This window comes from Cricetulus griseus (genome assembly GCF_003668045.3).
Source record: "Cricetulus griseus strain 17A/GY chromosome 1 unlocalized genomic scaffold, alternate assembly CriGri-PICRH-1.0 chr1_0, whole genome shotgun sequence".
Taxonomy (NCBI): Eukaryota; Metazoa; Chordata; class Mammalia; order Rodentia; family Cricetidae; genus Cricetulus; species Cricetulus griseus.
Genome location: NW_023276806.1, coordinates 249,798,900 through 249,823,205, shown reverse-complemented (window position 1 = coordinate 249,823,205; position 24,306 = coordinate 249,798,900).

Here is a 24,306-nt window from a genome sequence, read left to right as displayed (position 1 = left end):
CCTTCTCTTGTTACCATAAGACATCTTCGGTCAGCAAGCTCCCTTGTGCCTCTGATCTGGCTTTCAGGATGGTGGGTACAGGGCTTTGGGTCAGTGTGGCCGTGGTTGTATTCTGCCAAGGAACATGGATTTCCTTTGACACAAGGAAATGCTAACTGACACTGAGAAAGGACTTGGCCAGTAAAGGTTAGCACTTTAACCAAGCATCGCCTGAGCAATCTGCTGAGCCAGGTGACCTGACTGTGAAACTTGCTCCATGGGGAAGGCTGGCTTTTCTCCCCTGTGTCTCTCTAGGCTGGGTGGTGAATGGGGGCTGGGTACTGCACTGTCACAAGTTTTTAGGACCTACAGTGATCCTCAAACTATTGGAGGAAGCTGGGAATAACTTACTGGGAGGTTAATTTATTTGTCTAAAGGGTGGTGTAGGCATCACTGCCCTCTTGTTTGATCTGCCTGGGATTTCCTCTTGAAGCTGTTATGCAGACAGTGGTTGTACTTGGTAAGACACCAAACAAATTTCTAATGTGTTCTATGGGTTTCAATTCTGAAAAAGAAATAATAAAGATTTTAATATATAAAAAAGAGAGACTAATACCTATTGTAAGAAATCATTCTGCTCTGGATGATAAAAGAACTATAAAAGAGAACAAAAAAGTCAGAAAAAATCAGAAAGTATATTGGCAAACTTCTATAAATGAGCAGACACCAAAATTAAAAGTATGAATGAATGATGTTGTCATTGCAGGTCTGATAGACACAGCTTCGGATATAACAATTATGTCACAAGAATCTTGGAATGCAAATTGGGCTCTTCAGGAGGTAAATGTTCAGCTCTTAGGGATAGGAACTTTATCTCAGACAAAACAAAGTGTGAGATGGCTTGAACGTATAGGGCCAGAAGCACAAAGAGGATAGTAGAGCTTTATGTTGCTAATATCGCAATGAATTTGTGGGGATATGGTTTATTACCGGAAACATTCCTCCAATCTTAGAATTTAACAAATGGTTCTGGAAAATTTACAAGACACTGTTATTAAGAACAATCACAGGACACAACAGCTGCTAAGCTTCCAAAGACACCAACCTTTAAAATGGCTGACAGAAAAACCTATATGGATTCTGCAATGGCCTTTAACAATAGAGAAGCTACAGACTTTAGAAAAGCTGGTACAGGAGCTCAGCATATAAAGGAATCAACCACTCTTGGAATTCTTCCATATTTTTTATTAGAAAGAAGTCAGGAAAATGGAGAATGACAACAGATTTAAGAGTTGTTAACAAAGTGATTCAGCCAATAGCATCTCCACAGTCTGGAATTCCTCTGCCTTCTCTATTGCTTAAAGGATGGCCTTGAACTCACAGAAATCTTCCTGCCTCTGCCTCCCAAGTGTTGGGATTAAAGGTGTGTGCCACCACTGCCCTGCTCAGAAAAACTTTCAATCACCATAGATCGATAAAATAAGATATTCCATAATATCTGGGTGGTGGTGGCAAATGTATACTACTACAAGTAAAGGGCTGAGAAAAATTTGCATTCACAATGCCTACTTATAATAATTCTCAGCCTTCTATGAGATACCAATGGAAGATTCTCCCACAGGGAATGTTAAATAGCCTAACTCGGTGCCAATATTTTGTACTGCAGCCATTGGAAATAATACGTAAGCAATTTCCTCAATCTATAGTATACAATTACGTGGATGACACTTTATTATCTGATTCAAATGTAGATAATTTAGAAAGAATTTTGAAGAAGCAAAGAAAATTTTGCCTAGTTGGGGACTACAAATTGTTCCTGAAAAAATACAAAGTCGAGACTTTATTAATTATTTAGGCTATAAAATAGGTTTGCAAAAAATTAGACCCCAGAAGGTGCAAATTAGGAGAGATCAATTGCATACTTTTAATGACTTTCAGAGATTGCTAGGAGACATTTCCCATCTATGGCACATTATTGGGATAAAACCTGATCAACTGATTCATTTGAACAAAACCTTAGATGGTGACAAGGACATAAATAGTCCCAGGGAATTAACAGCTGAAGCTGAGAGAGAATTGTCTTTTATAGAAGAGAAATTACAGATTTCACATGTGGCTCCTGTGGTTCCAAAGCTTAACTTCATTCTAGTTATATTACCCTTTAAGCATTCCCCTGCAGGAATTTTAATACAGAGGGAAGATATTATCATAGAACAGATCTTTTTACCACATAAACCAAGAAAAAATTAAAAACTTATGTGGAAAAGATCTGAGTTGATTCTAAAAGGAAAAACTGAGACTTTCTCAATCAGCAGGAATAGACCCAGCAGAAATTATAGTAAATTTTTATTAATGATGAAATTGGCAAATTATGGGTAGAAAGTGAACTCTGGAAAGGAGCTTATAGTAATTTTTTGGGAGATATTAGGAAGTGAATTCAATTTATAAAGAGAACTGACTAGATTCTTCCTCACATTGTATGGGAAATGCCAGTAACTGGGGCCCCTACATTTTATACCGATACAAGTAAATCAGGAAAGTCAGGTTATAAATCAGAAATTTAAGTAAAGTACATCTAAGTCAGAATTATATGCTATTCTCATGGTATTAACAGATCATAAAGAACCTCTCAACAAGTTACTGATTCACAATATGCAGAAAAAGTTGTTTTGCATATTGAAACGCTGAATTTATACCAGATGATACAGAATTGACTTTATTATTTATTCAGTTACAAGACATAATCAGGAACAGGAATCATCATTAGATGTGATGATATTCATCACATCTAATCCCATACAAATCTGCCAGGCCCTTAGCACAAGGTAATGATAAAATTGATTGACTACTGATAGGAAATGTTATACAGGCCTCAGAATTTCATTAAAAAAAACATGTCAATAGCAAAGGTTTGAAAAAAGACTTTTCCATCACTTGGCCAGAATCTCAGGATATTATAAGGCAACGTCCTACCTGGTCTTTATACTACCAAACTCCACTACCTGCAGGAAGCAACCCAAAGGGTACTCAAAGGAATAAAATCTAGCTGATGGATGTGCTCCTTTTTGTAGAATTTGGAAAATTTAAATATGTACACCACACCATTGATACCTATTCAGGTTTTCAATGGGCAACTGCTTTGAGTTCAGAAAAGGCTAATTTGGTAATTACACATTTGTTAGAAGTTATGGCCATCATGGGTATTCCTGCCCAAATAAAGACAGACAATACTCCAGCATAAGTCTCTAAGAAAATGAAACAGTTTGTTCCTTATTATAATACAAAGCATATTGTGGGTATACCACACAATACTATAGGGCAGGCAGTTATAGAAAGATAAAATAGGACTCTAAAGCTTACGCTAAATTAATAGAAATGGATACTAAAGGACCCCAAAATAAATTGCATAGTTCTTTATTAACTTTGAATTTTCTGAATGCTGTTGAAGGAACAACAGCTGCAGAAAGACATTGGATAATAGAAAAAAAAACTACAGAATTAAATCAGCCTGTATACTTTAAAGATTTGTGTTGACCTCAGAACGGAAACCAGGACATGCGTTACGTTGGGGGACAGGTTTTGCTTTTGTTTCCACATTTGAAGAAAAGCTATGGATACCATCAAAATTGATAAAGATTCGATTTGAACAAGACACTTCTTAACTAGAAGACATGATAGTTCATCAAGCAACATAGCTGCTTAATCTAAACTAACCTATAAATATTGCTGTCTGGAGGACCAGCCTCCAGCAACATAGGGCTTTGATAGGAATCCATGGAGTCAATGAGGCTAAATTTTCTATCTGAGGGGGTGTTAGGGGAAAAGGCACTCACACTCTTGATTATTTCCTTCTTTATTCTCTTGTTTCTTTATTCTCTCTCTGTGTCTCTCTGTCTCTCTGTGTCTCTCTGTCTGTCTCTGTCTCTCTCTCTCTCTCTCTCTCTCTCTCTCTCTCTCTCTCTCTCTCTCTCTCTCTCTCTCCTCTCATGCTTTTCCACAGCTTTGATACCTCAACAGTATCTTCTAGGCAGTATAAAAGTCAAAACAGTATGTTGTCCAATCTGGACAAGCAGGACACCAAAAAGAGTGACTATAAACCTTGCCAAGACAAGGTTGGGAAGTCCTTCAGAATTTCCTGCTTCACTGAAAAGTCTGTCAGATATGCTAGGCTTATAGGCTGAAGAACAATCTTGGGTGACTGTCCAGGCAGCCAGCTGTTTCTGTCTTCGCTCACATCTTTTGGAAGTTGCTTGCTTGCACTTCCTGCTTACTCGAGTAGTATTATTTCCTTCTCGGGTCTCTGATGGAGTTGAAGATTTTATAATTATAGTTATAATTTTCCTTGTTACCAGATTCAGAAAAGGAATTCACTAAAGACATGTAAAGTGCAAAAGGTTGAGAGACATTAAAAGGTAATTTGATAATACAAATTAGAATAGAAAGTAAATTAGGTACAAGACTTTGGACTCGCCAAGATAGGATAGATAATGGAGTATTTTCTCTGAATTTGTCAAATGCTAATGGACTAGACATTGTTGATGTGCTTATAATTATTGTACTTGTATATAGTTTTTCCTATATTAGTTATAACATTTTTATTTTTTGAAAAAAAGGGGGGGGATATGTGGTGACATCTTTTTTGTACAAATAAAGCATGTCTGAAGATCAGAGGGTGGAGCTTGCCACTAGCTAACCATAGAGGTCTGGACGGCTATACAGACAGGTAGGAAATGAGATGGCTGGGCGGAAAAAGAAATATAGGTGGGAGGAAACAGGAACTAGGTCCTTTCCTGCTGGGCAGCTAATGAAGTACAAGTGGCTTTGGCTTGCTCCTTCTCTCTGATCTCAGCATTTTCCCCCACATCTGATTCCTGTTTTATTATTAAGACCTATTAGAATTCATGTTACAGTTACCCTAATGCCAAAACCACATAAAAAAAAAAAAAACAACAACAAAGAAAGAGATTTGAAGCCAGGCAGGGGTGGTGAATGCCTTTAATGCCAGCACTTGGAAGACAGAGGCAGGCAGATCTCAGTTCAAGGCCAGCCTGTTCTGCAAAGAGAGTTCTAGGACAGCCAGGACTCTTACACAGAGAAAGCCTGTCTCTGAAGAGCGAGGGAGGAATGGAGGGTATGGGAAACCAACATCCCTTATGAAAATAGCTGCAAAACTTCTCAGTAAAATACTTGCAAATCAAATCCAGGAACACATCAAAAGGATCATTCACCATGATCAAGTAGGCTGCATCCTAGAGAAGCAGCGATGATTCAATATATGAAAATCAGTCAATGTAATCCACAATCTAAACAAACTGAAAGAAAAAAACTCATGATCATCTCATTAGATGCATTAAAGACCTTTGAGAAAATCCAACTTCCTTTCATGATAAAATTCCTGGAGTTGATTTCAATCAGCCCAGGGAAATGGGCTCGTTGAAATCAATCTATAGCCTTGACCTCCAGATCCTTCTACCTCACCTTCTCAAATGTTGGGATTTCAGCCATGAAGCTCCATTCTTGGGTCTTATTCCAGAACTTCCTAGACCATCATTATAAATGTTCTCCTTCTTCTGGTGATATATTGTTTGTGATCTAATAAAGCTTGCCTGGAGACCAGAATGCAAAGCCAGCCACAGCCATAGAGGCCAGGCAATGATGGCACACACCTTTAATCCCAGCACTCAGGAGACAGAGGCAGATGGATCTGTGAGTTCAAGGCTTCTCTAAGCTACATGAGAGCAAATCAGTCTAAAAGAGAAACAGAGCTCTTTGATCCCAGGACTTGGGGATGGTACACCTTTAATTCCAGCGCTAGAGAGGTATATGAAAGACAGGAGCTCAGGGTCTCATCCTGGATTCTGGCAATTAGTCTCCAGTCACATTGAGGACAGGATTCCTTCCCCCTTCCAGCCTTGTTAGAGGTAAGAGTTCTCTGGTGACTTGACTTCTTTGTTTCTCTGATCTTCATCTGGAATCCCAATATCTGTCTTTGATTTTTTTGTTACTAGTGCTATACCCTCTAAGTTCTTCAAATGATTTGATAGTATGTAACTCAGCATGTGCTTCTATAAGGGCTCATTTACTCACTCTACAAATATGTATTGAGTCCCAACTTTTGTCAGTATTGGTAATATAGAGAGCATCTCATAGGATTTATAGTCTAGTGGGAATGGGAAGATACCAATTAAACCAATAAAAGCATTTCAGATAGTATTAAGTATTAAGAAGAAAACAGGGACACACTTTAAGCTTAACAATCCCCTCAGTAACTGATGTTTGAGATAAAGCCTGAACTATGCCCTTCAATTTTTTTTTTTTAATTTTTGGTACTGATATTGAACACAAGGTCTAGCCCTTACTAAGTATAAACTTTAACACTGAGCTATACCACAGTTCTGTTTATGTGGACTGTGTGTACACCGTTGGAGACCAGAGGAGGGTATCAGGTGCGCTGCTCCATCACTCCTTGCTCCCTTGAGACAGGGTCTCTTCCTGAACCTGACACTAGGTTGGCAGCCAGTCAGGCCCAGAATCTCCGTTTCTGCTTCTGTCGGTGCTGAGTTATAGGCAATGGGCTAAAAGCCCAGCTTTTCACTTTTGAGTTCTGATATTAGAACTCATATCCTCATGCTTGCACAAGCCATTTCCTTGGACCCCTGCTGTTTTAACTTCAGCACAGTCACAGTGCCTTAATCTACTGCTATTTCAGCCAGCAATTGCGACTCTGCAGTTACCAGCCTACTTCTCTAACACCAGCCTGGCCACACAGGCCACAGCCTGGCAGGAATTCTGTTCCCACAGGCACCAGCTCTGTCACTGCCACTAAAGGTAGCTTTAGTAAATCTCTGTTGTTCTATTTATAAATAAGACTCAAGATTGAAATGCTGTGGTGAGATCCTGCTAGCTCAGAGAGGTTGGTTCACAGCTAACTAACCTTCTGTCCTTGCTGGCATCTGTGAAAGACTCATGTTTCTGCTCCACCAAAACAGAAAAGGCCATGCCACTCCAAATTCTTCCCTACTACTTCCCGTGTCTCTATCTCTCAATGCCCTTTGATTACTTTCTGTCAACTCATTGCTAATTTAGCCTCCAGACCCAAGGTAATTTTATTTAGTAAACACAAATGCAAACTCAAGGTTCACAGTGTGATCAACACCCAGCTCAAGTATTAATAATCTCATTTTGTCTTTGCTTTGTTTTCTGGGTTATATTAAAGTGAAATGTCTTAGTTACTTGTCTTAATGCTGTGACAAAAATACCTGATATAGCAACCTAAAGAAGGAACATATATTTTGGCTCAGAGGTATTGCGTACAATCATTGCAGGAAAAGTCAAGAACAGGAGCTTGAAATGGCTGACAGTATTTCATCCACAGTCAGGAAGAAGAGAGTGTGGTCTAGGCAAATATGTTTGCTGGAACCTGTTGGGAAGGATTGGGAGATATGGCTTTGTTAGAGGAAGTATATCACTTTGAGTGCGCTTTGAGGTTTCAAACACCCATGTCATTCTCTGTTAGCACTCTTTATCTCCTACTTATGGATCAGATGTAAGCTCTTAGCCACTGCTTCAGCACCATTTCTGCCAACCGGCTACCATGTTCCTCATCGTAATGGTCATGATGGTCATAGACTCTAATCCTGAAAGCCCCAAATTAAATGGTTTCTTTTATAAATTGCCTTAGTCATGGTATTTGTCATAGTAACAGAAAAGCACTAAGATAGAAAGTGATTAATGCTAGTGTTAAACATGCTTTTTCTTTTTTATGTAGCCCAAGACACTAGGCCAGAGAATGGTGCCAAAACATATAGGATAGGTCTTCAAACTCCAATTAACCTAATCAAGATAATCCCTCATATGTGTCTTCTAGAAGATTCTAGACCCTGTCAACTTGATAATCTATTTTAAGCACCACACCACTTGTTTTCAGGGAAATTACAGAAAGGCTTAGCTCAGATGTAGAGTGCTTAGCATGTGAAGGACCCTGTCCTCCATTACCACTGCCACAAAAGTAAAAGACAAAAATAAACCAACTGGGCATGGTGGCTCATACCTTTAATCTCAGCCTCGAGAAAGTAAAACCAGGAGGATTTGGGGAAGTTACAGGCCAGTTTAAGCTATGTACTTGAGGCCTTCCCAAAATATATAAACAAATAGTAAAAGTAAATGTGCGTGGGCATGTCTAATAATCCCAGTACTGGAAAATAAAAGGCAGGAGAATTTTGAGTGTAGGGGGCCAGCCAGCTTTGGCTACATCAGTAAAACAGTCTCAAAACAATAACAAAAATTGCAACTATTTATTTTCATCTATGCAAAGGTTAGTTCTTCAGCTAAATAGGAAGCAAAGACACATTGAAGAAACTGGGCATAGTGGTACACACCTGTTATCTTAGCACTTGGGAGGCAGAGGCAGGTGGATCTCTGTTGAGTTTGAGGCCTGCCTGGTGTACATAGTGAGTTCTAGGACAGTCAGAGCTACATAGTGATACATTTTCTTAGAGAGAGAGAGAGAGAGAGAGAGAGAGAGAGAGAGAGAGAGAGAGAGAGAGCAGATGATATGGAAGCCATGAGTAGTTGATAGAAGGCCCAGAAATTGTGAATTTATGATTTGGCATCTGGAGAGTTGAGGGCAATATTACACAAAATAGAGTGTTTTAAGTCATCCAACTGCAATGAGGCCTGTTTGTTTTGTAGCTTGCTTTAACAAATTCTATTAACTAGTAGAATTCCATATTATACACTAAAATATGGGAAGTTGTTGGTTCACTCTAATTATCTGTGGTCAGAAAAAAAGGAAAGATGGAAATACTATGAGAGTCAACCCAACAGCAAAACCTTATTGTGGCATTTCATTTTCTTTTAAATGATCATTAGACAGAACCGATGAGAAACATGTGGAAGTCCCTGTTCTAATTCAATAAACTAACAAATACTAGACAAACTAAATAAATACAAAATCAGCAGATAGAAATGAATGAGCATGTAATATTCTGCAGTAGTTCTCAACTTGTAGGTTGCAACCCCTTTGGGGGTCAACCAACCCTTTCACAGAGGTCATCTAAGGCCATCAGAAAACACAGATAGTTACATTATGATTGATAACAGTAACAAAATTACAGTTAGGAAGTAGCAACAGAAATAATTTTATGGTTGGGGGTCACCACAACCTGAGGAACTATATAGAACAGGCACAGCATTAGGAAGTGTAAGAACACTGCTCTAGAATAACATCATGGAAATACCATAGTAATTCATGAACTGCAGCATCTAACATGCTATTTGTGGGGCTCTTGCAAATTTTTAATTCAGTTTTTAAATGTCTTTCTTTTAGGGGTAGAAAGCATAGATATGTCATGGAGAGTATGTGAAGGTCAGAAGACAACTTGTGAGAGTCAGTTCTGTTCTTCTACCATGTGAGTACTGAGGATAAAACTCGGGTGGTTTAGCTTAGCAGGAAACACCCTTATCTGATAAGCCATCTCTTTGGCTCTGTGAAATCATCTAAGTAAAACATTCATCATGCTTTTTCTTTTATGGGAGAGGTGGGGTTAAACCTATTTTAATATATACTCAAGCACAGTGATTAAGGAAAGGAGAAGTACACATACACAAATTAATTTAAAATTTTTAGAAATTTAGAAATAGGATAAAGGAAATGTGAGTTGAAAGTGGAGTTTAAGAATTGGCTCCAAGATGGGCATTGGTGGTGTTCAGCTTTAATCCCAGCACTCAGGAGGCAGAGACAGGTGGATCTCTGTGAGTTTGAGGCCAGCCACAAGGACCGGCTCCAAAGCAACACAGAGAAACCTGACTCAAAAAACAAAAACAAACAACCAAAAAACAAGAATTGGCTCCATTAGCAATTAGTAAAGTACTGTCAAACTTTTTGAGTAAGAGCATGACTGGAAAATGTCTAAGAAGTGAGCTTAAAAAGTATGAGTATATGTTAATTCCATTTCTTCTGAGCACCACCAAGGACCACACATTGGGATTAGACTAGGTTTGGAATTACATACATTTTAGTGATAATGATTTATGAGGGAAAGAAACAAGGCTGAAAAAGATGCTGCTGTTAGTTCCAAGACTGGGCAACTGTTAATATGTCACTGAATGGAAGAAAGTTTAGAAAATAGATTTGGTTTGGGGCATACTAAAATTGACATGAAAAAAATTGATGTGACATATCTATCCTATTTCCTGATTGTTTCTAGGGTTGTCCACAAGATATTAACAAGTTCAATACATTAAAATAAACCCTTTGCCCTTTCCACCGACCGACTCAGGAACGAGGTGAGTGAGACTCTGCCCTTACCCAAGCCCCACCCAAAGCATCACTCAACCTGACCACCCCAGGCCTGCGCCCGCCTGCTTGGGGTAGACACGCACAGACAAGGAGGAGCTCCCTGAATCTGGAAACACCCCACTCTTCCATCTCTTTCCGCCAACTGATCCACAATGAGTGAGGAGACTACCAGGAGAGGCAAGACATTCCAGAGCTGTGGACATTGAATTCCTGGCCCCCACACACCACTGGGTCACAAGAGGAGATAGAGAGACCCCACCTGCACCCACTAAAAGAAGATATGGGCAGAAGACAGAATAAGATTTCACTCAACAACAGAAAAACCAATATGACACCACCAGAATCTAGGGACTCCACTCCAGCAAGATCTGAAAAGCTCAACACAGAGCATAAAGATGAGATGGACCTCAAAAATTATCTCAGCAAGATGATAGAGACCTTTACAGGGGAAACAAGAAAATCCCTTAAAGAAATAGAAGAAAAAGCAAACAAAAAATTACACGAAATGGAGGAAAAGACAAACCAAAAAATTCAAGAAATAAATCTCTTAATCTAAAGAAACCCAAGAAAAAAACATCCAAACAAGGGAAGGAAGTTCTTGAAACAGTTGAAAGCATGAAAGCTGAAATAGACACAATAAAGAAAACACAGAATGAGGCAATGCTGGAAATGGAAAGGCTGGATAAACGACCAGGAACTAAAGATGTGAGTATAACCAATAGAATTCAAGAGATGGAAGAGAGAATCTCAGATATTGAAGACTACTAGAGGATATACATTCATCAACCAAAAAAACCCTCAAGTCCAACAAAATGTCCAGGAAATATGGGACACCGTAAAAAGACCAAACCTAAGAATAATAGGTGTTGAAGAAGGTGAAGAAACACTGCTCAAAGGCACAGAAAACATATTCAACAAAATCATAGAAGAAAACTTCCCCAACCAAAGGAAGGATATGCCTATGAAAGTACAAGAAGCTTACAGGACACCAAACAGACTGGACCACAAAAAGAAGTCCCCCCGACACATAATAATCAAAACACCAAATCTACAGAATAAAGAGAAAATATTAAGAGCAGCAAAGGAAAAAGGCCAAGTAACATATAAAGGCAAACCAATCAGAATCACACCCGACTTCTCAATGGAAACTCTGAAAGCCAGAAGGTCTTGGATAGATACCCTACAAGCACTAAGGGAGCATGGATGTCAACCCAGACTACTGTACCCAGCAAAACTTTCAATCACTATAGATGGAGAAAACAAGATATTCCATGACAAAAACAAATTTAAACAATACATACCCACAAATCCAGCACTACAGAAGGTTCTAGAAGGAGAACTCCAACCCAACGAACATAACTACACTAACAAAAACACAGGCAATAGATAATCTAATTTTACCAAACACAAAAAGAAACAGGAGGGTGAAATGCACACGCAATGACACCACCAACAATAAATCCAAAACAAAGAAGAACCAATGAACAATGGACATTAATATCCCTAAATGTCAATGGTCTTAACTTACCCATAAAAAGATATAGGCTAAAAGAATGGAAACGAAGACAGAATCCATCCTTCTGCTATTTACAAGAAACACACCTCAATTTCAAATACAGGCAATACCTCAGAGTAAAAGGATGGGAAAAAGTTTTCCAATCAAATGGGCTCAAGAAACAAGCTGGTGTAGCAATCCTAATATCTAACAAATTAGACTTTAAAAGCAATCAAAAGAGATGAAGAAGAGCATTTCATACTCATCACAGGAAAAGTCCATCAAGATGAAGTCTCAATCCTGAACATCTATGCCCCAAATACGAAGGCACACACATTTGTAAAAGAAACATTACTAAAGCTCAAACCACACATAAAACCACACACACTTATAGTAGGAGACTTCAACACCCCCCTTACGCCAATAGACAGGAGCACCAGACAGAAACTTAACAAAGAAACAAAGGATCTGACAGAAGTTATGACCCAACTGGGTTTAACAGATATCTAGGGAACATTCCACCCAAACACAAAAGAATATACCTTCTTCTCAGCGCCACATGGAACCTTCTCTAAAATTGATCACATAGTTGGCAGCAAAGCAAACCTCCACAGTTACAAAAGAATTGAAATAACCCCCTGTATCTTATCAGACCACCATGCATTAAAGCTAGAATTCAACAGCAATATGAATTGCAGAAAACCTACATTCACATGGAAAATGAATAACACCCAATTGCACCATTCCTGGGTTGAGGAAGAAATAAAAAAAGAAATTAAAGACTTCCTAGAATTTAATGAGAATATAGACACAACATACCCAAACTTATGGGACACTCTGAAAGCAGTGCTAAGAGGGAAGTTCATAGCACTAAGTGCCCACATGAAGAAACTGGAGGAAAGTCACATTAGAGAATTGACAGAACAACTGAAAGCTTTAGAGCAAAAAGAAGCAAACACACCAAGGAGGAGTAGACACCAGGAAATAATCAACCTGAGAGCCGAAATCAACAAAGTAGAAACTAGGAAAACAGTACAAATAATCAATGAAACAAACAGTTGGTTCTTTGAGAAGATCAATAAGATAGACAAACCTCTAGCCAAACTAACCAAAAGGCAGAGAGAGAGAGAGCTTGCTAATTAACAAAATCAGAAACGAAAAGGGGGATATAACAACAGACACTGAGGAAATCCAGAGAATCTTGAGGTCATACTTTGAAAACCTGTACTCCACAAAATTGGAAAATCTAAAGGAAATGGACAGCTTTCTGTATAAATATCACTTACCAAAATTAAATCAAGATCAGATAAACAGTTTAAATCGAACTATAACCCCTAATGAAATAGAAGCAGTCATCAAAAGCCTCCGAACCAAAAAAAGCCCAGGGCCAGATGGCTTCACTGCAGAATTCTACCAGAAATTCAAACAAGAGCTAATTCCAGTACTCCTCAAACTGTTCCGCACAATAGAAGCAGATGGGATATTGCCAAACTCTTTCTACGAGGCTACAATCACTTTGATACCCAAGCCACACAAAGATATGACTAAGAAAGAGAACTACAGACCAATATCCCTCATGAACATCGATGCTAAAATACTCAATAAAATATTGGCCAACCGAATCCAAGAACATATCAGAAAAATCATCCACCATGATCAAGTAGGCTTCATCCCAGGGATGCAAGGATAGTTCAACATATGAATATCCATCAATGTAATCCACCATATAAACAAACTGAAAAAGAAAAACCACATGATCATCTCACTAGACGCTGAAAAAGCCTTTGACAAAATCCAACATCCCTTCATGATAAAGATCTTGGAGAGAACAGGAATAACAGGAACATATCATATACACCAAACCAATAGCCAACATCAAACTCAATGGAGAGAAACTCAAAGCATTTCCTCTAAAATCAGGAACAAGACAAGGCTGTCCACTCTCTCCATACCTCTTCAATATTGTACTTGAAGTTCTGGCTAGAGCAATAAGACAAGAAAAGGGGATCAAAGGGATACAAATTGGAAAGGATGAAGTCAAACTTTCACTATTTGCAGACGACACGATAGTCTACATTAGTGACCCTAAAAACTCTACCAGGGAACTCCTACGGTTGATAAACACCTTCAACAAGGTAGCAGGATACAAAATTAACTCAAAAAAATCAGTAGCCCTACTACAGATGATAAATTTAATGAGAAAGAAATCAGGGAAACATCACCTTTCACAATATCCACAAGCAACATAAAATATCTTGGGGTAACACTAACCAAAAAAGTGAAAGACCTGTACAATAAGAACTTTGAGACTTTAAAGAAAGAAATTAAAGAAGATACCAGAAAATGGAAAGATCTCCCATGCTCTTGGATAGGTAGAATTAACATAGTAAAAATGGCAATCCTGCCAAAAGCAATCTACAGATTCAATGCAATCCCCATCAAAATCCCAACACAGTTTTTCACAGACATTGAAAGAACAATACTCAACTTTATATGGAAAAAAAACCCAGGATAGTCAAAACAACTCTTTACAATAAAGGATCTTCTGGAGGCATCACCATTCCCGACTTCAAGCTCTACTATAGAGCCATAGTTCTGAAAACAGCTTGGTATTGACACATAAATAGACAGATAGACCAATGGAATCGAATTGAAAACCCTGATATTGACCCATGCACCTACGAATACCTTATTTTTGACAAAGGTGCTAAATCTATACAATGGAAAAAAGATTGCATCTTCAACAAATGGTGCTGGTACAATTGGATTCAGACATGCAGAAAATTGCAGATAGATCCATACCTGTCACCATGCACGAAACTTAAGTGCAAATGGATCAAAGATCTCTGCATAAATCCAGCCACACTGAATCTTCTAGAAGAGAAAGTGGGAATTACCCTTGAACAAATTGGCAAAGGAGACCGATTCCTGAACATTACACCAGTAGCACAGACATTGAGGTCTGCAATTAATAAATGGGACCTCCTGAAACTGAGAAGCTTCTGCAAGGCAAAGGAAACAGTCAGTAGGACAAAACGACCACCCACAGAATGGGAAAAGATCTTCACTGATCCCATATCTGAAAGAGGACTGATTTCCAAAATATATAAGGAGCTCAAGAAGCTAGTCTCCAAAACACCAAACAATGAATTTAAAAAGTGGGGTGCAGAATACAGAATTCTCAACAGAGGAATCTGAAATGGCTGAAAGACACTTAAGAAAGTGTTCAAAATCATTGGCCATTAGAGAAATGCAACTCGAAACAACTCTGAAATACCACCTCACACCTGTCAGAATGGCTAAAATCAAAAATACCAATGACAATCTATGCTGGAGAGGATGTGGAGAAAAAGGAAACTCCTCCATTGCTGGTGGGAGTGCGAACTTGTAAGACCACTCTGGAAATAAGTATGGCAGTTGCTCAGAAAAATGAGAATCAGTCTACCTCAAGATCCAGCCAGTCCTCTCTTGTGTGTATACCCAAATAGTGCATGTTCATACAACAAGGACATATGTTCAACCATGTTCATAGAAGCATTGTTTGTAATAGCCAGAACCTGGCTGCAACCTAGATGCCCCTCAACTGAAGAATGGATAGAGAAAATGCGGTACATTTATACAATGGAGTACTACTCTGCAGAAAAAAGCAATGGAATCTTGAAATTCGCAGGCAAATGGATGGAACTGGAAGAAACCATCCTGAGTGAGGTAACCCAGTCACAAAAAGACAAACATGGTATGTACTCACTCATATATGAATTTTAGACATAGGGCAAAGGCTTAGCAGCCTATAATCCTCTTCACCAAAGAAACTAGGAAACATGAAGGACTCTAAGGGATAAATGGTCCCCATGAATGGGAAGGGGCATGAACTCCTGAACTAATTGGGAGCATGAGAGTAGGGGGGAGGGAGCTGCTACAATAAGAGCAAGAGAAGAGGAGTAGAGGAGAGGAAATGGAGGGGCAGAAATATTGAGTTGGGGGAAGAATAGAGGAGAGAGAGCAGGATGAGAGATACCATATCAGAGGGAGCCACTATAGGTCCCTGAAGAGATCTGGAACCAGGGAGATTTCCAGAGATCTATAAGGATGACACAATCTGACAATCCAGGCAATGAACTAATAAATAAATTTTAAAAAAATAAAAATAAAATAAACCCTTGGAATAAACTGCCACAGATACCACTTCCACATGATGCCTTCTGCCCTTTTGGCTAGTTGGGAGTTGACCTAAGAGACTGGATGCCCAAGGGTTCAAATCATCTTCATTGCACAATACAGAATGAGCAGCCACAAGATACCTCTGCCCAGGTCCACGTCAAGGAAACTGGGTTTTCCAGATATGACAGAGGTATTGCACAAATGAACTCATAGCTTCAGTGACTGCATGCATAATACCTGCAACAAGATCAAGCTAGTCAAATTCCAGCATGAATGGAGGACAGGCCCACAAAGTTCTACTCATAACTCAGGAGCTCCTGGGACACTCAGAGCTTCAGGCAAAAGTCAGGTTCTTCTGATATATCCCCTAATATGCAGCCTATGTTCTAGAAGATGGTTCTAAACTCATACACATATTGGCAGCACAAAGTGGACACAGGGAACTGGAGAGATGGCTCAATGTTTAAGAGTATTTGTTCTTAATTGAGAACATGGGAAGAGGGGGGAGGGAGCTACGAGAATGAGAAGGGATGAAAAGGAAGGATGAAGAGGTCATGAGGGAGCAGAAAGGTTGAGTTAGGTGTAGATTAGAAGAAAGGATATGTGATAGGTAAGGTTTTTACTTGGGGGGTGGTAGGGGAGGAAGGGAGGGAGAAGGGAACTGGGATTGTCATGTAATTCAATCTTGTTTGTAATTCAAATAAAAAAAAAAGAGTATTTGTTCTTACTCAGGACCAGGGACCTTCATGTTGGCTCACATTCATCTATAACTCCTGAGTGAGATGAGGATATATATGACCACTTCAAGGTATGCTTGAGGAGGAAGTTTTTTCTTATAGATATGACAGAAAATACATCCAGAGACTTCTGGAAGAGTCCAGAGCAGGGGGAGAAAGCAGTGGACTAAAAATGGCCAATAGATTGAGTTGGGCCATGAGAGTTGTGAAGAGGAAAAAGGGAAGAGGACCAAGAGAGTGAAATGGCAGGATTATACACGAATCACAAGAGAAGCAAAGTCCATGGGCTGGATAGATTTAGGGTGGTGGTGGTGGTGGTGAGAAGAACTGAGAGGAGTAACAGGTACTGAGTGAGCCAAACTGTCACTTTGGCAGGTTCATAGGCATTGCAGTTATCCATTTGTCCCAAGTTTCTTTGGAACCTGACATTCTAATTTTTTTGTTGATGGCAAACTAATCTTTTCTATACGTGCTTCTCAGCTGAAATTAGGAAGTCATTTTCAGGAACCCAGGGAGACTGGAATGTACGTCAAAGGCCAGGAAGGAAGAGAAGAGGCTGGGGGACATGTTTCACTAGCTTCCCAGGTTCAGTGGGATAAGAGACCTCCAAAGGACCTGTGATCTGGTCACGTGCCCAAACCCCCTCCCCTCCCTAAAAGCTTGTGGTTTCTTCCTATAAAAGAGACCTGCTTTTGAGGAACCAGGCTTCCTTTATCCGCCAGACTGGGAGGCCCGTTTGCGCAAACATCTTACAATAAACTTACCTCTTGTTTTTACATCAGCTGGACTGGACATTGAATTTTTGGGGGGAGCCATCTGATTTGGGAAGGCTCCTCGCTCTGAGGGTCTTTCATTTGGAGGTCCCGCCGAGATATCAGGACGCCCCCAGACTCAATTTCACAGCCAGTTGGAGGTAAGACAGTCTATGTGTCTATGTGTCTATATGTTTGATGTTATGCCTCTTGAGTTGTGCCTGCGTAGGACTTGTATTTGGTAAGGACCACAGAGGGATACAGACGTGTACTGAGACTTATGGTCCTGCTCAAGACAGACGTGTTCTGAGGTTCGTGGTTCGGCCCAGACGAAAGTCTGAGGGTCATTTGGAGGAGGGAGAAGAGACAAAGTCTCAATTCTCAGGGGAGGCGGCTAGCCCCAGGACTCTGCTTCCCTCCCACTTTGTAATGGTTTGGTGCCACCTGTCTACCAGGCGGTTTGTCCTGGCTGTTGTATCTGTCCTGTTGTGTCATTTGTGTCAATCTCTGCTTCTCCCCATGGGTCAGCAACTAACTACCCCCTTAAGTTTGACTTTAGATCACTGGCAGGATGTTTTGAACCGAGCGCACAATGAATCAGTAGAGATCCAGAAGAAAAATTGGCAGACTCTCTGTTTTTCGGAATGGCCTGCTCTCGATACAGGCTGGCCGAGAGATGGTACCTTTGATCTCACTACTATCTTGCATGTCAAAGCTTGTGTTTTCCAGGACAGCAGGGCTACCCTGACCAGGTTCCCTATGTTGTCACCTGGGAGAGCCTGAGCTGTGATCCTCCTCCCTGGGTCAGGCCCTTCCTCTCACCCCCTCTTTCGGCCCCCGCCCGACACCTCTGCCTTCCCGTTCCACTCATCCCCACTCCTTCTGCCCCCACTTCGACTTCCTCCCTGTTCCCCTTGACAGAGCCTGATCTCCCAACCCTAGGCTCAAAGCCCCCACCATCTTGCCAGATACACAGGAGGATTTCCTCCTCCTGGACCCTCCTCCTCCTTACCCCAATGCTGAGCAGGCAGCACCCCAGCTCCCAGCACCTGCCCAGAGGCCCCCATCACCAAGCTCTACTACTGGAGGCCCCCGGGACCCGTGGCCACCGTCCACCCGACTATGATCTCGCAGAGACAGGACACTGGAGGGGCCTGACAGCTCCGGGATCTCCCAGGCCTTTCCCCTCCGGTTGATGGGGAAGAGGAGTTACCAATACTGGCCTTTCTCCTCTGCAGACCTTTATAATTAGAAGACCCATAACCCCTGCCTTTTCGCAGGACCCCCAGGCCTTGGCAGGTCTTATTGAATCAATCCTCATCACTCACCAGCCCACATGGGATGATTGCCAGCAGCTCCTGCAGACTCTCCTCATAACCGAGGAGAGACAACGGGTACTCCTAGAAGCCTGGAAGAACATCCAGGGGCCAGATGGCAGACCCACCCAGCTCCCCAATGAAATAGAGGAAGTCTTTCCCTTGACCAGACCGGCAGATTGGAACACCAACACAGAAGCCAGTAGGGAGCACCATCGTCTCTACTGCCAGACTCTGTTGGTGCGTCTAAAAGGGGCAGAGAGGTGCCCCACTGTAGGGAGCCGTCCCTGCATTCGCCATTACAATGATGGCGCCTGCATCCGGCAGGCACTGAATGTAAACAAGATTATTGCGCAGGCGCTGGGTAATTTTCCATTCCTTGATCTCTGCCCATTCCGTGGCGTCATATGGCCTGATGAGCTGCAGCCAATCATAGGGTGACACATCCCAGGCGGCGGCTGCCAGCCTTTATTAGGGGACGGGATTCTTGGCTCGGGGTCTCCGCTCTGGTAAGCTTATGCTCTCCTCTCAAGACGCATTAAAAGCTTTACTGCAGAAGGATCCGAATGTCCTGTGTGGTCCTTGCTGGCGAGGCGATTGCGTGGGACACCCCACAAATTTGGCCAAGGTACGTGTGGTAGTTCAGGGCTTGGAAGAAACCCCCTCAGGGTTTCTAGAGCGTTTGATGGAGGCCTACAGGATGTACACCCCCTTTGACCCCCAGGCTCAAGATAGGGAGGCCAATGTAATCATGTCATTCAATGGACAATCAGTGCCCAACATACATACAAAACCTCTGTAGCCCCTCAAGGCATTGTAGAAACCCTACAAGACGGTGGGGGCTTTAGGCCTAGGGTTGGGAGATTGGGTCTCTGTCAAGGGGAACAGGGAAGAAGTCGAAGGGGGGCAGAAGGAGTAGGGATGAGTGGAACAGGCGAAGGTAGAGGTGTCAGGCGGGGACCCGATGGAGGGGGTGGGAGGAAGGGCCTGACCCAGGGAGGAGGATCACAGCTCAGGCTCTCCCAGGTGACAACATAGGGAACCTGGTCAGGGTAGCCCTGCTGTCCTGGCTGGAAAACACGAGCTTTGACCTGCAAGATAGTAGTGAGATCAAAGGTACTGTCTCTCGGCCAGCCTGCACCAGAGCAGGCCATTCCGAAAAACAGAGAGTCTGCCAATTTTTCTTCTGGATCTCTACTGATTCATTGTGCGCTCGGTTCAAAACATCCTGCCAGTGACCTAAAGTCAAACTTAAGGGGGTAGTTAGTTGCTGACCCATGGGGAGAAGCAGAGATTGACACAAATGACAAGAACAACAGGACAAATACAACAGACAGGACAAACCACGCAGTAGACAGGTGTCGCCAAACCAGAATTACAAAGCAGAAGGGAAGCAGAGTCCGGAGACCAGCCGCCTCCCCTGAGAATTGAGACTTTGTCTCTTCTCCCTCCTCCAAATGACCCTCAGACTTTCGTCTGGGCCGAACCACGAACCTCAGAACACGTCTGTCCTGAGCAGGACCATAAGTCTCAGTACACGTCTGTATCCCTCTGTGGTCCTTACCAAATACAAGTCCTACGCAGGCACAACTCAAGAGGCATAACATCAAACATATAGACACATAGACACATAGACTGTCTTACTTCCAACTGGCTGTGAAATTGAGATCAGGGCATCCTGATCTCGGTTGAACCTCCAAATGAAACACCCTTGGATCGAGGAGTCTCCACAAATCGGATGGTCCTGCCCAAAAAACTCAATGTCCAGTCCAGCTGATGTGAAAACAAGAGGTAAGTTTATTGTGGGATGTTTGCGCAAACGGGCCTCCCAGTCCGACAGACAAAGGAAGCCCCGTTCGTCAAAGGCAGGCTTCTTTTATAGGAGAAAACCATAGGCTTTTAGGGGTTTGGGTACCTGACCAGAGGCACAGGTCCTTTGGAGGTCTCTTTGGGGCTGGATGGTCTCCTGACTCAGTGGGGTAGTCTGTTCTTATCTTCATGACCCCAGGGCAGGGTGGCCCTCTGGGAATTCTTGGTATTTAGTTAGGTTGTCTTGTGGCCTTATAAGGGAGTTATTGCTGCCGCTGGATAGGAAATTCCAGGGACTCAGGTCATTGTGACCTTAGTTAGATTTCTAAGTCAGGCCGCCCTGTTTTTAGTGTGGGAGTTTTTTCTAAGTCTCCTTATTTTATTTCTTTGTTAATTTTTAAGTCCTTCAATATAACCTTAGGAATTTATTATCACACAAAAATCCACCCTAGTCCAAAATATTTTGGTGACATGCAGCCCACAACCATGGAGGACCTTGGGGTCCATTCAGCCTGCTGGCAAGTCTCTGTTATTCTTTAATTATTAACTCTGGTAAAATCTTATCCTTCTCAAGAACTCTGATGCTTTTGATGACTGATAGTCTTGCCAGCTTAAAGCAAAACAGATTTCAGGAACAGGTATTTTAATGTTTATCTATATAAAAATGGTAATGTAAGGCTATGAAATAAAGTTATGAGGGTCTGAGGACAAATAGAGTTGAGACATTCAAAAGAATGAAATATGTTCCAGATTTCTTTCTCATGGTACTGTTATAATCAATAAAGTTCTACAATGCCTATATGATCATACTATATGATCATAACTACCAGGTCAAGGTGCTTTTCATTGTCCTAAAAAAATATCTGTCAATTTTAAAATGTTAATGTTTTCAGCTGAGTCAATTCTCACATAAATATGCTGCTAATGTGTCCAATACTTATGTTTTCACAAACTCTAAGGATTCTTGTCAGTTCTAAGGATCTGAATTGGACCCACACAAACAGGTCAGACTCACTCCAGATATAATTCAATCTTTCCCTGGTCCCGGGATTCCCTTCCCTCATCTTGGGACCCCTCGGGAACTCCTCCCTCATGTTTGGGAACCCTCGCCTCATCTTAAAATCTTCCACTCAAGTACCAGGACCTAAGAAAATTTTTTTCCTAAACTTAACCTTGGCCTCTGCTTTGCCAACACCTTGCCAGGTCTAAAAGGTGCCAGAGTTCCATACAGCCTGGACTTTGATGGAGCAACCAGCCACCCCAGGAAACCTAGGACATGGCAGCACCCCAGCTTTCTCAGGTCCCCCAAAGATGGTCAATGACCCCCAGGTTAGCAGGAAGCAGTCTTGAGAACTCGACGCCCTTATTCCCTAACCTGCCTGTCTAACACCCACCTTTTAAATAATAAATAAAGGTGGGAATGAAAAGTTCAGGCATTAATGCTGACCTGCTCTACCTCTTTCAGAGACAGACCCGCCCAGTGACAATGGGTGGGGTGCGCACAGTAACTTGCCACATCACTCATTATGCAGTTTGGAGCTGCATAACTGCGTAGGAACTCTTCATGCGCAAGCTTCCCCTTTTAAAGCCTGTGCCCACCTCTCTCTCTCTCTCCCTCTCTCTCTCTCTCTACTTCTCTTTCCGGTGGTCAACCATTATTTTTTCTCTCTTACTCTCTGCCTTGCTCTATTCTTCCATTTCCTCTCTCCCCCTCTCCCACCCTGTAATAAACTTTGTTTAATGTGCTCTTTATGGTTCATGTTCCATCTCCATATTGACACTTCTAATTTAAGCAAAATAACAACAGAAGGTTCCAGTAAGCTCCAAGACGGAGCTGAGTGTCAGAGAACAGGGTTGCCATGAGAACAAGGATCACAAGCAGGACTTCCTACAGAGGAAGGATTTCAGTATCATAAAGGCCCAGGAGAAGGAAGGTTCCAGTATGTATTGTAGTGGCCCAGAGGGTGTAAGGAAACTGTGGGACTTAGCAGGTAGCTGCTAGGGGGAGATGAGAAGGAGCAGGGTGATAATATATAGGCCCAAGAGGGTGTAAGAAGCAATACAGTGGTTAGCTCTGACAGGAGGAAATAAGGCAGGGGCCACAGGAACTCTACTCAAGGGAGGCCTAGGAGAAAGTAGAGAAGCAGCCTTGGAACTACTGCTCACAGAGGGAGGCAAGGAAGCTCCAGGAAGGGAACAGAGCCAGATAAGACGATCTGAGAAGAGCATGGGTGTTGAGTGAGCTGGGGGCCAGCAGATAGCCATTTGTCCCTTCAAGTGATGAGGAAATGGCTTCTTTGCAGAGGGAAACAGGTGCCAGAATTTGGGGGAGTGGAGTTTCTTTTGTAGGTGTGCTGTGGATAGCCATGAACATCTTGGGCTGCTGTTCACTAGAATCTTAAGAACTAAACTAAGCCTGGTGTTGGTGGCCCATACCTTTAATCCCAGCACTCGGGAGGCAGAGGCAGGCGGATCTCTGTGAGTTCGAAGCCAGCCTGGTCTCCAGAGCGAGTGCCAGGATAGGCTCCAAAGCTACACAGAGAAACCCTGTCTCAAAAAAAAAAAAAAAAAAAAAACCAGAAAAGAACTAAACTAATCGGTAGTGGCGCACGCATTTAATCCCAGCACTCCCGGGCAGAGGTAGGTGATCTCTGTGAGTTCGAGGCCAGCCTGGTCTACAGAGAATCAGGACAGGCTCCAAAGCTACACAGAGAAACCCTGTCTCGAAAAAGCAAAGGTTAAAAAAAAAAAAAAAAAAGAACCAGTGTTCTGGAGTCAGCTGCAGGGTAGAATGTATCTTCATCACCAAACAGGCAGTGATCTTGGCCAAGTTACTTGCCTCCCTCATTCATTCCACAGATGTGACTCCTGGCTGCCAGGGCCGTGCGGATTAATGGGTGGGGAGTAGTCTGTCTGATGCTAAAATGTCAGTGCGTTTGTTTCAAAAGGCGGACTCCAAAGTGTTTAGTACTCAAACTATCAATAACGGCGAGTTCTTCTTTTGAGGTTTGCTGTCTAAAGGCAACTTTTGACTAGAACCGGTCCTAATTCTCTGAGATCACCGACACACCCATTCTCAGAAGAGCAGTGGCATTTCCAGGGACACACAAGCCCCTCGCCCAAACTCCTCTGCAGAGCTATCGTAATCCCACCAGGTGAGGATGAGACTACCACCTCCACTGCTGCGACAGTGAGAGGCCTCAGAGTGAGTCCTCAGAGCCAACCTCGCCACCACGGCAGGTCGGGAGGCGGACAATGCGATGGGCGCAGAGAGCCAGCCCCGAAGAGGCCCATGTGACTCAGGCTCCCGCCGCGCCTCAGAGCCGGCGCAGAGCGATGCCCGCCCAGATAACAATGGCGCTGGTGCGGGCGGGCGGGCGGGCGGGTCGAGGAAGGCCGAGCAAGGGTGTGATGTGAATAGGTCCGGCCGGCACTGCGGGCGAGGACTCATGACGCAAGCCCGCCCTCCATCCCTGGCACCCCGCCCCTCCATCCCTGGCGCCCCGCCCCTCCATCCCTGGCGCCCCGCCCCGCCTTGCAGCCAGAGCCGCAAGATGTCTGCTGGGATAAAGCGGGCGTTAGCGAGGGCCGACCGGGCGTCTTCAGCCCACAAGCCCAGCGAGCGCGGAGGCCGGAGCGCGCCGGGCGAGGTCACGTGGCGCCGGCGCCGGCCTCGCCCCTTAGGCGGCCTTGGCAGGGCCTCCAGGAAGGGGCGGCAGCGGAAGTGACCGCACGGGGTGTTTGGCTGCGTGCGGCT